Source organism: Manis javanica, chromosome 5 (assembly GCF_040802235.1).
Source record: "Manis javanica isolate MJ-LG chromosome 5, MJ_LKY, whole genome shotgun sequence".
Taxonomy (NCBI): Eukaryota; Metazoa; Chordata; class Mammalia; order Pholidota; family Manidae; genus Manis; species Manis javanica.
The window spans coordinates 16885679-16898634 of record NC_133160.1 but is presented as its reverse complement, the minus strand read 5'-3'; the positions used below and the strand labels follow the sequence as shown (position 1 = coordinate 16898634).

The 12956-nt window shown below is 42.6% G+C and overlaps 1 protein-coding gene across 13 annotated transcripts in view; it reads right to left on the bottom strand.

The window, feature by feature from the left end:
* ZHX3 (zinc fingers and homeoboxes 3) overlaps nt 1–12956 on the bottom strand; it is a 137893-nt gene that overhangs the window by 47811 nt on the left and 77126 nt on the right. The gene's annotated exons all lie outside the window — the stretch shown is intronic.

Here is a 12956-nt window from a genome sequence, read left to right as displayed (position 1 = left end):
TAGCACAGAGCCTGACACTCAGTAGTATTCAGTACAGTGCTTAGGGAGCCAAAATCACTAGTTCCTTCTCGGAGTCTCTGAGTCTGCTGCTATTTTGTTCCTTCAGTTTTGCTTCGTTGTTATACTCCACAAATGAGGGAAATTATTTGGCACTTGTCTTTCTCTGCCTGGCTTATTTCACTGAGCATAATATCCTCCAGCTCCATCCCTGTTGTTGCAAATAGTAGGATTTGTTTTCTTCTAATGGCTGAATAATACTCCATTGGGTATATGTATGACATCTTTATCCATTCATCCACTGATGGACACTTAGGTTGCTTCCATGTGTTGGCTATTGTAAATAGTGCTGCAATAAACATATGGGTGTATATGTCTTTTTGAAGCTGGGATCTTGTTTTTTTTTGGGTGAATTTCTAGGAGTGGAATTCCTGGGTCAAATGGTATTTCTATTTTTAGTTTTTTGAGGAACCACCATATTACTTTCCACAATAGTTGAACTAGCTTACATTCCCACCAGCAGTGTAGGAGGGTTCCCCTTTCTCCACATCCTCGCCAGCATTTGTTGTTCTTAGTCTTTTTGATGCTGGCCATCCTAACTAGTGTGAGGTGATATCTCATTGTGGTTTTAATTTGCATTTCCCTGATGATTAGTGATGTGGAGCATCTTTTCATGTGTCTGTTGGCCATCTGAATTTCTTCTTTGGAGAACTGTCTCTTCATATCCTCTGCCCATTTTTTAATCAGGTTATTTGCTTTTTGGGTGTTGAGGCATGTAAGGTCTTTATATATTTTGGATGTTTACCCCTTGTCAGGTATGTCATTTACAATATATTCTCCCATACTGTAGGATGCCTTTTTGTTCTGCTGATGGTGTCCTTTACTGTACAGAAACTTATTACTTTGATGTAGTCCCATGAGTTCATTTTTGCTTTTGTTTCCCTTGCTCGAAGAGATGCGTTCAGGAAGAAGTTGCTCATGCGTATACTCAGGAGACTTTTGCCTATGTTTTCTTCAGAGTTTTATGGTTTCATAACTTACATTCTGGTCTTTGATCCCTTTCGAGTTTACTTTTGTGTATGGGGTTAGACAATAATCCAGTTTCCTTCTCTTGCATGTAACTGTCCAGTTTTGCCAACACCAGCTGTTGAAGAGGCTGTCATGTCCCCAATGTATGTCCATGGCTCCTTTATCATAAATTAATTGACCATATATGCTTGGGTTTATATCTGGGTTCTCTGTTTTGTTCCATTGATCTATGGGTCTGTTCTTGTGCCAGTACCAAATTGTCTTGATTACTGTGGCTTTGTAGCAGAGCTTGAAGTTGGGGAGTGTAATCCCCCCTGCTTTATTTTTCCTTCTCAGGATTGCTTTGGCTATTCAGGGTCTTCTGTTGTTCCATATGAATTTTAGAACTATTTGTTCTAGTTTGTTGAAGAATGCTGTCGGTATTTTCATAGGAATTGCATTGAATCTGTAGATCACTTTAGGCAGGATGGCCATTTTGGCAATATTAATTCTTCCTATCCATGAGCACAGGATGTGTTTCCATGTACTGGTATCTTCTTTGATTTCTCTCATCAGTGTCTTGTAGTTTTCATAGGATAGGTCTTTCACTTCCTTGGTTAGGTTTATTCCTAGGTATTTTATTCTTTCTGATGCAACTGTGAATGGAATTGTTTTCCTGATTTTTCTCTCTGCTAGTTCACTGTTAGTGTACAGGAATGCCACAGATTTCTGCATATTAATTTTGTATCCTGCAACTTTGTTGAATTCAGATATTAGATCTAGTAGTTTTGGAGAGGATTCTTCAGGGTTTTTTATGTACAATATCATGTCATCTGCAAACAGGGACAGTTTAGCTTCTTCCTTGCCAATCTGGATGCCTTTTATTTCTTTTAAAACAGCTCAGAAATCTTAAATGCAACAAACCAGGCTACAAAATATATCAACCAATTATCTAGCTAGAATTATTCACAAAGTAAAAGTTTTGTTTTAAGTCTAATCAGCAACTTAATAATATTTATGCATGTCACAATTCAGAGGTGGTAAACCAGGCCATAATGGTTAGAGGCTCTGATTGGCTTGGAAATGTGGGAACCAGACATGGAAACTGGATGGTTAAAACAACCACATTCCATATCCATTAGCTGACAGCCTAGACTCCACCAGAATGGAGGCACTGAAACTGAGCCTTTGATGTAGTTTCCAAAGAAAGCCACCATGATGATTAAAGGGTTGGAAAATGAGATTTATGGGGAATGGCCACAGGAACAGAGACAATTTTGCCTAGACAAGAGAAAAGGCCGAAGGGTGACTTAATAACCATCTTCAATCATTGTTATTATACAGATGATGGCAACCAGATGGTCTCCATTTCCACCAAAAATGGAATACTGCAAATGGACTTAAGCTGCAGCATAAGAAAAGCTGTCTAGTTTTAAAGAAAGAACTTAATGCAAGGAACTTGCATTCAGCAAAGCGGGCCCAGGGAGTGTGTGGTGCAGCCATTTTCAAATGCCTTTTTATGCCAAGAAAGCAATAAGTGGGTAGGGTGTGCTCAGGCCTTCCACAATCCTTTGCTGAGGAAGGCTCAGGCCTTGCACAATCCTCAACAGGCTAATCGTCAAATGAATCACACAGCACAGGAATGTTAAAGTAATAAAGACATGAATATTGAAACACAGCACCCTCTGGTGTATGTGACAGTCTTTTAGTCAAGGAAGAACTTGACATACATCAGTGTTTCTTAAAAAATAAGGTCCTAACCATGTTAAAGTCAAGAGGAACTTATACCAGGCTGATCCCAGTGCTCATTTAATCGCCATATCCATCTTTATCAAACACCTACAATGCACTTTCCTCTTTGGTACCAGGAAGCACCTTACACAGGCAACCTCAGCTTCTGTCAGACTAACATGGCTATTTCCCAACCACCTTTTTAATGTTGAATTCAGGCTTTGATACATCAGCTGGCATATTAATGTTTCATGCTGCTATATGATGACGCTTATGTGCCAGATCATTTGAATTTTGCCCTGTATTCAAGAGTACATTATTTACAAACATATACAAAACAGTCAGGAAACACCCAAGGGGGTGCTCTTCTGACAAGTATTTCTTCCCTCACCTCTGTCATGTGTACGCCACCCTTCCTCACCAATCCTTTTGTGTCCTGAATGTCAACAGGCCACTTTTTTACATCCTCCTAGGCCATGTGCTCCTAAACTTTCTCCATATCCTTTCCATTATTTTTAAGTACCAATTAAAAAGTCTGAGAATCAATCAAGGATTGATTGATTTGAGGTCCTCTCCTTATTTTTAGTCATGTTGGTGCTGGGTGGGAACTTTGTTCATGTGACCCACACTTCGTTCATGTAAGTCATTCTAGTGCTACTTAGCTAGTGTGTCCCAGATGAACAAGACACAGATCCTGCATCTGAGATTCACAGTCCAGTGGGGAAGACAGACAAATACAGGTGTAAATAGACAGAAGTTGAAGCTCAAAGCTGTAAGTGCTAACAGAGGAAAGGAAAAAGACAATAGAAACACCAGAGAAGAACTGCCCGGGTTCCCCTGGGCATCAGAGGAGAACTCAGATCCTGTGGGAGGTCTTAAAGGGTGAAAAGGCATTGTCCAGGCAGAGAAGACAGGAGCATGTATCGTTCTAGACATAAAGACCTTAAGGCCTAAGAAAAAAACCATACCCTTGGCATGTCACCTTTGGAGAACGGAGCCATGCAATATACTTTTCCTCCTGTCCTGAAGGTCTCCTTGAGAGGACATGAGAAATGCACCTAGACAACCTGACAGCCTACACAAAGCACACACCTAAGTGGCAACAAACAAAAATGCCACAGACCCTGGTCTGGTGGAGGTGTGACAGGCTGGAGTGGAGAGCCCTGGGAGGCAGAAGCCTGGCTGGAAAGCTCAGGCAGGAATTCCTCTGACCCTCTTCTCAGGCCCACCTACTCCCCAATAAGCAGCAGCCCTGGCCATGCCCCTAAGTGTGGTACAAGCTTTCTCCCCTCAAGACTGGGGGCTGAGCGAAGAGCTGTATCTTTTTATCACTATGCCTCTGTCACTCAGTGCATACTGAGTGCAAACAAAATTTGATGAATTAAGTAATTAGTTCATATGTACGATTAGGATTTAAAAGAGCAGAGCCCTGGACCTATAATCCCAAACACCTTCTGTCTAGTTCACCTTGTCTTGTTCTTCCTCAAACACTGTTTATCCTCATCTGGTTCGTGCTTTCCTACCCTTTCATTTTATTCTTATAAATTAACCTCCACCTTTGGCTGGGAAAAAGGGCAGATATTCTTGTTCTCAATCAAGGGTGACCTATGTCAAACTGAAAAACCACCAAGGTAACAACAAACGCAGTAGCAGGGAACTAGCTTCTTGCATACTTGGAAGAATGTGAGATTATTGCCTTGAGAGGGAAAAAGAAATCCAACCCGATTACTGTGTAAAAATAGGTCACTGCTTGAATAGAGCCCTTTGGGTTACGAGCAGCAAGCCACTTTTGCTTCCAAGTCCAATGTCACAAGAAAGTGGCAGCAATCTAGAACAAGGGCTCCACAGCCAGCTGACTCCTCAGCCTGGCCTTCCCACTGGCATTCTACAAGCAGCCTGCAGGGCCAGGCAACTACCTGGAGCTCAGCAAGCTTTTGTCACTGCTGACATGAAATACCAGAGTTGGTAAATTTTATTTTGTTTTGAACAAATTAGGAGACAGTTCAAGGTTGCCCTTATGAGTCTCCTTCCTCTTCACTCAGCTATATTTTATTTAATAGGAAAGAAGTGAATAGAGTTCAGCTAGCTCATTTGTACCTATATAGGGCCAACGGCAGCCCCTTTTCCATGAAAGAGTTTTAGTTATGAATTATTGTAATGCTTTTCTTGTAGTAAATGCTGCAAGTGTACATGGCTGGGAGGGGTGTCACAACTGTGGTTCTACAGGACAAGAATTACTGGTTAGGAGTCAGCAGTAGAATAAAAAAGGTATAAGGAAAAGGGGGTGGCATTTGATCAATGTGTTAATAGCAAACAGCATATTTCATAATAGCAGTGATCAACATTTGTTAAACAGGAGGTTCCGAGTGTCCTTCTGGTAGAGCAATTCTAAGAAAGAGGCTCCAAAAAGATCTACTGATGTATTCCTCTATAAAAATAGCCCTGGCTTATAGAGTATCTAGTGTATATGCCTTTTCTCTCCAAAAAACTGCAAGATTTCAGAGCTAAGAGCTCAGCACTGGACCAGTTAGCTTCAGCAATGGTGATAGACACACAGTGGGCATCTATTAATTACCAGTTAGAGAAGTTCACCTGCAGTGTCTTGCTTGACTAGCGAAAAAGCATGGCAATGGGGGGCTATACTTATAAGCATTCCCATCCAATTCCCAGTCTGCTGCACGGGGTTGAACTTCAGTTTGAATCCCTTGATACCGAAGCACTTAAAACCCAGTTTTTTTGTTTGTATGTGTGTAGAACTCACAGGTGCAGGATCTGAGAAGTTACACTGCATCTACATAAAATTAATTAGAATTTATATCTCAACTATAGTTGACCCTTGAACAACATGGGCTTGAACTGTGTGGGTGTCCCCTATACGTGCATTTTTTCCAATAACATATTGGTAAATTCTTAGAGATCTGTGACAACTTGAAAAAGCATTTTCTTTGCTCTAGCTTACTTCATTGTAAGGATATTATATAATACAAATAACACACAAAATATGTGTCCATCGACTGTTTGGTTATCAGTAAGAAGACAGAGCAAAGGAAGGGAGGAGAGATGGAAACACTTGTCTAAGCAATGGCTTCTCTACAACACACATTTTTGCAAGTATTTACTTTTAATGATGCTTTTAACAACTGTTCATTGTGAAAAACACATGACAAAAACCTATAAATTCAATAGTTTGGCCTAAATTTATATTTCATTAATCAAAACCCTCAGGTAAATATATTATCAGATTAATATATAGGTAAGAAATTTCTTTAGTTTGTAGAAAAACATAAGCAATTCATGCTTTGCTAAAATGGAGCCCTCCAACCCTTTCCCCCTCCTCCAAAGTAGAATCACTAATACACACATAATAGAAGGAAATTTACCAAGCACCATGTGGATTCTAAGGTATAAGCAATAAAACTCAAGTCAAATGGCTTACATAATAATGGGGATTTCTGGCCCATGTAACTGGAATGTGGGTCCAACTGCTCTGTGAAGAAAGCACGGGCTTGTTTTTCTTTCTCCCTATTTGGTTAGCCACATCATAGGGGCAGCTTTCTTAACTAGGGCAAGATAGCAGGGCAAGATAGCTAAAGCAGTCCCAGGCTCACGTCCCCACACCATCCAGGAGGACAGGCAGACGGCTAGCTTTGGGATGGCCTCTCAAAACAACAAGGAGCCTGCTACTCAAAGTCCTCAGCCAACATTGTGATGGCCTGAATGGGTCCCATACCCAGCACTGAACTAGCCACGTGGCACTCTCACTGGGTCATTCATTGTGGGAACCTGTGAGGGGTTACCTGATTAGGTGTAAGCAATAGAGACCCATCCCTGCAGCTGAAAGTGGGACCGATCCCTCTGTACCAGTAGCAACAAACATTGTCTTTTTGCTCTGAAAGGGAGTAGGGAAGTAGATGTTGGGGAGTGGGGACAATTATAATGTTGTCCATACCTTACCTGGTACTGAATTTGGGTCTGAGATCCCCAGTATCAAGGGCAAACATAGACAGGCATTTTGAATGACACTTTAACAAAGACGAGCATGTATTCTTATACAGAGACAAAGTCACTTGGAGGTGAACTCAAGTAGAAACACGTCTTAGGGAAGACATGTAAGGGAACATGGGTAAAGGTAGGAGAGCAGGCTAACTAAGTCTGTAGCAGTGCAGTGAAACACACTCCAACAGGCCATTCATGAACTGGTCCTCAGAAGGCAGAGGGCGTGACAGTAAATCATAACCAAGTGAAGTTACCTCAGCAGTCCAGTGGGGAAGTGAGATGAAGTGCTCTAGATGCTTTCCTTTCAAGTGACTTAACTTACTGGCAAAGGTAGGGACTGACTTACCTTAGACTCTATGTGTCAAATTTCTTAAAATGAGCTAAAACACTTTAAAAACATGATCTCTAGAGTTTTTAAAGTTACTGTCATTTTCAGATTATCCTCTGAGCTTGTGTTTGTGTTTATATGTAATATGTATACCTGGCACTTATTTCAAGTAAAAAATATTTGTGTACTACTAGGTGCTCAGCTCTGTGCTAAGAAATTCAGTGGAAATGGGGAAAGGCTCTGCCTTCAAGGAGAACCACCACTACTGCCACTACTCACTGAATGAAATCACTACATGTCAGGCATTGTGCCAACTGTTCTACATTTATTTCTTCATTTGATTTAATCCTCACCCTAATCCCCTGAGCTAAGTATCATCAACCAATTTTCCAAATTGGGAAACCAAAGTTAAACAGCTAGGAAACCTGACTCAGGTCACACAAGCAACAGGCAACAGCTGGGATTCAAACCCAGGCCTGCCTGATTCCAAAGCTACCTTCTACCCCACAGTACATCTGGTCAGCAAAAAGCTAGACACGAACATGCTCTAAGAGTGAACAGTACAAGAGAGTTACACAGCACAGTGGAGAGCTAAGTCCTGGGATGTACAGTTAAGTGCCTTAGGATTCTGAGGAAGCCAGCAGAGGCACATGGTGAATGGACGGGCCATCATATATGCTGCTGTTAGTGGGTGAGCCTTGATGTGGTGTCCAAATGATCATACATCTGTCTGTCCCCTGGCCTCTGCCTTATGACTACTCATGTAATATTTTTCATTCTTTAGCCACTGATAAAAATGGAAGGTCAACATTTCTACTGTCATTTCAGTTCTTTCTTTGATGTGCACAGACTTCCTCTCTGTGCTTACAGGAAGTAAGTTTGAAATCCTCTAGGCAAATACTAGGTGGTATTTCTACTGTTTGGTATCTATATGATTTTTAAAACCCTAGCCTTAGGACTATAAGTTGCCTTTGCCCGGGGATCACTTGTCACTAACCTTGGCACCATGGCAAAAAGAAAGTGTAATGTAATGTCTGAACAGTATGTAATAATACTTCCTCTGTGCTGGTCTCCATGTACCAGAAGATCGTGGGAGTGAATGGACACAGTGTGCCTTTCATGTCTCAGCAGCCCTCCTACCAAGCAGCTGGCTTCTGAGTACTTCAGGTTAGGGCAGTCCCCAACCTTCAGGGCATGGTTCTGGAGCCCTGTGTCCAAGAGAGGGAGAAATATCTCCTTAGAAAACAGTGGAGACTCAGGAGTGTCTGGGATTTCCTCTACTGCCATGGGATTAGGGGAACATACCCATACCCTAGTACTTTCACAGTGAACAGGACATGTAACTGGCCCAGGGCCAGCAGGGCTTCCACCCAGCCCCGGAAGGTGTAATGGTGAGGTGCTGTCAGAATAAAATCACTGCTACCAAGGCAATGCAACAATGCTGTTCTCAGGGTCACATCTGGGATCCTGGATTCAGTTTTCAGTTCCCACCCACATCTGACTGGCCATTATGTACCAGGCTCTGTGCTAAAATGTCCTAGCCTCACATAATCTTGGGAAATGGACACTGTCTCTCTCTTACCTGTGTGGAAGCTAAAGCTCAGAGAAGTCATGTCTATGTCACAGAGCAAGAATGTTAGAGTCAGTTACAGTCGTAGACGGAATCGCCTGACGCCAAGTCTGGTGATGCCACAGACTCTCCCAGTGCGAGGTCAGGGGCCTTGGAATGCTGCTATTGTATAACAGGGGTTTGGATGGTCACCCTCATTATAATCAAGATCTTCAAGAGAAAAAAATGAATCATGTTGAAGGGGGCTATCAGAAGGCAAAGGTGGCTTAAGTGTTGCAATGAAGGGCTGCAGACGGTTGGCAACCTTAGGGTGGGGATCAGCTCTGGCTAAAGTGGGGAGGAGGGAAGGCTTCCCTGGGAAGGAGCAGCTTTTGAGGAAAACAAAAGCCCCTCAGTGTAGACATGGAGGCAGACAGACACAAAGAGAGGTACTTGTGTGAGAAACCCCTTAGGCAGGGGTTTCTCAACCTTGGTATTGACATTGTAGACCAGATAATTCTTTGTTCTGGGGGCCATCCTGTGTATTGTAGGTGTTTGTCAACATCCCTGACCTTTACCCACTAGGTACCAGTAGCACCTCTTACCCCACCCCCTTGTTGTGATAATTGAAAAGGTTTCCAGACATTGCCAAATGTGCCCTGTTGAGAACCACTGCCTTAGATGAAGATGTGCCAGCAAGTGGGGCCTGGCTGGAGGTGGGGGTGGGAAGAGGGGCCATGAACCAGGCAGCAAAGGGAGCAGATGATATGTGCCCCAAGTGCCCTCTCACTGACTCCCTCAGGCATGGACCTGACACCATTAGGACAAATGCAGCCAAACGTGATCCTAAAATGGGGGTTCCTCAAGGAGAGTCCAGCAGGGCCCTGGCTGGGAGGGGACCTTCTGCAAGAAGAGAGAAGGATTTCAGACCCAGCTTGGAAAGGGAGAACCTTACTCTCTTTTCTCCTTTCAGTAGACTGAAGCGACAGAGGAAGGCACGGGAGCCACAGAAGCCTGGAATTCCCAAACCCACTGGGGCTGGATCAGGAGAAGTACTGATCTGTGCTGTGTCCATGGCCGCGGTGTCATCTGTACCTCCACAGGCCATCTCCCATGCCTGTACCTCTTACCGTTAGACTGCTGCTGCCCAGGAAAAGCAGAAGGGAGGTGAGGTGCTTATCCCTGGGAGACAAGGGGGGAAAAGGAGAAGAGATGGGATTGAAAATGAGAGATTTTTGAGGCTCAAGAAAGATGTACTGACAGTTTATAAAGGGAACTGTTTCTCAATAAAGAGAAAACAAAGTAGAACTGGGTCTGGGGCTTTGAGGAAAGGAAAGAGGCAGAGAAATGAATATTTACCGAATGCTCACTGAGTGCCAGTTCTGGGTGAGGCATGTTGCGTGAGTTACCACATTCAATTTTCACAGCGTCATATAACACCTATGAATTGTGTTGAGTATTAAATTTTTTTATAGCAGAGGAAAGTGAGGTACAGGGAGACAAGTCATTTCTGTTTGTTTCCAGACTGGGGGGCCTCCTACACAACCAGAAGCCCCAGGCATGGCTAGCAGGTCCCTCCCCACCAGGCCTCCTCCGGCCTCTCGTTCCCTGGGAGCTGTAGCTGCTTGCTTTCCTGTCTGCTCCACTAGACTAGACTGTCAGGGGTTATGTTGTGGGTTCTGTCTCTCTGTGTTTTCTTAAGTGCCAGGCACAGGCCCCAAAACTACAGAGGAAGCAAGAGTTAACACTGAGGCAAACTAAGAACCCACCAAGGCCCAGCTGTGTGAATTTACAGCAGAACTAACTAGCACACCCAGTTACATAAGTGCTTCTCCCGCTATGCTCAGCAGCCACTTGAGGAAAGCAGGGCTTTCTTTTCCTGTGCTATATATAATCTCTGTTTTGGCAGGGGAGTGTGCTACAGTTCCACAGCTCGGTCACCTCGGTCACATTAGATAGTATTAATTTTTTCTTAAAGATTTAGCACATTTTCTTTTACTACTGATGCCACAAAATAATAATACAGCCTTAGCCTTAAGATTCAGATACTTTCCCCACATTTCCAACATTTTTCCATCTCAAAAACATTCTTTATTTCTGGTTCCACTTTGAGAAGCAACGGGAGGGTGAAAACAAGATGCCAAAGAGGCAGCTTGCAACATTCCATGATTATAGCCTTTGATGCTGGAACCTCAAGCCTCCAATCCCAAATGGGACAGTATTTCCCTTTGGTAACTAAATAGGAGCTGATCCATTAACCAAGAACCCTGTATTTACTGTATTTTGGATACAGAGTAGGTCAGGTTTGCTTTTTTCTGTATTTTTGATACAGAGTAGGACAGGTTTGTTTTTGGTTCTTTCCATCTCCTTCCTAGGCCCTAACCCTGGACCATATGACCTCATGATTGTAGAATGAATATTTCATAGAAAGAATCATTCATTTGTCCTGGGACTTGACTGAAGGTTTTTTTGTTTTGTTTTGTAAACTCCTTCTAAAAGGTTCTCTAATTAGTGAAAGTCATAGTTTATTATTCTAAAATGAATTGTTTTATACATACACACATACATATATACTCACTTGAACATTAAAGAATTTTTAATTAAGTATATTCAGTAATTTGTACTTTTGGCCAATTTGGTTGGACTTTCTTCCATAGCAACTCTTTCAGAATGGTGATATTTTAAGAAAATCACATAGCTGATGTTTTTATGGGATGACAGGTTAAAAAGAAAAACAGGGCTTTCATATATGAATTGTATTAGCATTAGCACTAAAATATCAGTATTAGTAGAGCTATTATTTATAGGCACAGCTCTTATAGAAAGTTATGCAGACATTTTGAGACTTGCCAATACCAGGTGGCTCAGTTCAAGCAAGTGCTATTCAAAGGTGGTGTGTCAGATAAAACTGCCTCTCAACCCTGACTCAGCAACCTCCTGGGGCAGGTCACCTGGGTCTTGGATGAAATATTTAACCTCCAAACCTCAGTTCTTTCTATTAAAATGAGAAGGAATCAGCACATACAATGTAAGGTCCACTATGCAAATCAGATATAGTATATGTGAAAGCATCCTTGATAAGCATGTTGAGATGCCAGCAGAAGTCTTGGCCTTTCTGCCTCCTTCCTTGTGCTCTGCACTCCCCAGTCACCAAGGTAGCCCCTGTGCAAAGTTCCTGGGCACTGTTCCTCTCCTCCTGTACACAGATTGCTACAATGACTTTTGTAACCTACATATAATATACACACACCCCTTCCCATACTATCCTCTGCCTCACAACCATATTTGCCTTTCCAAAATAACACATGTGATTCCCTGCAGGATAAAGTCTGCCCTCTTCATAGTCCTTTCTTAGTCTGGTCCAACCTGCCATTTCTGAGCTCATGGTTACTTGCAAAAACCTGCCTTCCCACTCCAGCTGTGGCCAGGCCATCCCCTGCTTCAGGCCCTTACATAGCCCCTATGGCCTACCATATAAACTCCAAACTGCTTCATATGGCATTTGAAACACATGTTATCTGGTCCCTATCCCTCTCCAGTTTCACTGTCCACCACTCCTTTCCCTCCTTATACTTTATAACCAAGCAATTCTACTTGTAGTGCTTGGGACCTCCATGCTCTCTTATCACTCTACAACTGTACATATGCTCCTCTATCTGCCCAGAGTACCCCTGTTTCTTGCCTCTATTTGGAAAATTCCTAGACAGTTTTCACATGTAACTCCAATGCCCCCACTTCCAGGACAGCCTGTCATTAAGTAATAACCCTGTGTCTTGTACATTTTTCTGTTATTGCACCTGCCACGCTGTAAATATTTTTCATGGTTTTTTTTATAATACACTAGACCACTATCAGTGTCTTCTTTGAGGGATGGACCCAGGACTCAGCCTTGTACAGAGGAGTCATTCAGGAAATATTTGTAGCTCCCAACCTAGTGGGAAGAGCAACTGGAATGCAGGGGCTACGTGCTACAACAGCAGTCTGTGACTGAGAATAGGCAGTGTGCGAATGCTACAATATTCCCATTTAAAATGTTAAGATGTTGGTAACTGCCAAAGCTTAGAAAAAGATATGCTTTTTATTTCGTTACAATGCTAACAATTCAATTACATTTACCTAAAGTCCATGGAACTAAAAAATGCATTTTTCTCCCCCAAATCTTGCTCCTTTACAAAGTTCCCTGCTCTGTGGAATGATTCGTGGGCAATCACTTTTGCAGTTTTTGGCGATGCCAGTTTACGGCTATGTTTTTCTGTTCACTGAACTGGCTCATTTCTTCAGGAGAACAAACTGTTCTGCACTGAAGCAGGAATTGGCTGGGTTCTAACAAAAAGATTTTTCCCCCCT